Source organism: Acyrthosiphon pisum, unplaced genomic scaffold (genome assembly GCF_005508785.2).
Source record: "Acyrthosiphon pisum isolate AL4f unplaced genomic scaffold, pea_aphid_22Mar2018_4r6ur Scaffold_21414;HRSCAF=23926, whole genome shotgun sequence".
In the NCBI taxonomy this organism is placed as follows: domain Eukaryota; kingdom Metazoa; phylum Arthropoda; class Insecta; order Hemiptera; family Aphididae; genus Acyrthosiphon; species Acyrthosiphon pisum.
Genome location: NW_021770879.1, coordinates 36,847 through 38,563, shown reverse-complemented (window position 1 = coordinate 38,563; position 1,717 = coordinate 36,847).

Genomic DNA, 1,717 nt, shown 5'->3' with positions numbered 1-1,717 from the left:
AATTATAATTTGATAAATTTGTCAAAATTTGATCTTTAAATGCTTATTAAAAAAAATTGTGCGTATGTTTTTTTAATATTTTTCAACTGATATTGTAACAATATATCAGGAGCTTTGTATTAAATTTATATACTTTTTGGCCCAACAGATAAAACTTTATTGATATTTATAGAAAAAAAAACTAAAAAAATTGAAAACTGACCATGTCTGTACACAGCTCCAAAAGAATCAAATTATTTTCAAAATTTTATGGTGTATAAGAAATGCTAATATAAACGTTCAGTAAAATTTTCATGTATCTGCAGTTATTCGTTTTTGAATTAGAACAAAATAAGGAAATCGCTACATGAGAAATCGAGTGAATATCCAATGTTGTAAAAATTTGAATTTCAAACGATCATAAAAATTTAATTTGACTTTCTTATAGATATTTTTTGTTTGATAAAGGTAGATAATCTTATAAGGAAACTTGTATTACATTTTCATATCTTAGACTTAAAAAGAAAAATTTTTATGAATTTCTAACTCGAAATAATTTGCAAATTTTCGTGATTTTCCCATATTTTGTCATTTTTTGAACTTTAAATGCTTATAAAAAAAAACTGTGACTAACGATTTTTAATATTTTTCATCTGCCTTTGAAACAATATACTAGGAGCCTTCTATTAAATTTTCAAGCTTTTTTATCCAACAAATAAAATTTTATTGATATTTTTAGAAAAAAAACTAAAAAAAAATGGAAAATAAAAATGTCCGTAAAGAGCTCAAAATAAATCAAAATATTTTCAAAATTTTACCGTGTATAGAAAATGCAAATATAAACAACCTGTGAAAATTTCATATATCTACGGTCATTTGTTTTAGAGTTACACCAAAAACCAAAATCGATTTTGTTAAAAATCGATTTTTACTTTTGACCCCCCAAAGTACCAACTAGATTCACTTTCCAATCATAAAAGTTACTGTTGAAGAAAATCCAAGCAGTTTTACTGTCTTAAATGGTGATGACAGACACAAAAAAAAATAAAAAATAAAAAAAAAAACACACATCATTGTAAAATCAATACATTCATCGTTCCACTCAGAATCTAAAACTACAAACTGAAAACAAATAATTAATTTAACTTTTTTTTCTGACTTATTATAAAAGTATTACATATTATACATAAAAAAATTTTTATTTAAAAAATATCTGATGATGTAATCCATGAATTTTGACTTGAATCAAAACCTAACCATTTAACAAACATTTTATTCCCAACTTTTTTTACAATACGTTCAATAAGAAAGGTGTTTGGAAAATTAGTTAATTTAATTTCCTGTTCATAAAAACCACCTAAGATTATATTGTTTGATTCATCCTTTAGCTGATAAGTTACTGGATTTGTATGTAAAACTTTTGAAACTGTAAATATTTCCGTTGTCCAATTTGGTGTATATCCTTTACTAAATATATGTTTATACTTAGATATTCGTACTTTATCGTTAACTTTAAATTTAGGTTTATACAATGTTTGTGAATTTTTATATGTATTAAATTTAATTCTGTTTATATCCATTCGAGCTTCATTAGGTGTACATTTGATTGTTCTATGTTTTGTATTATTATAGTTATGTATAATTTTCGATATTGTATTATACCAATTCCATGTACCTGTAGCAGTAAAATGTTTATATATATTATTTTTAAGTGTTTGGATAACGCGTTCAGCGATTG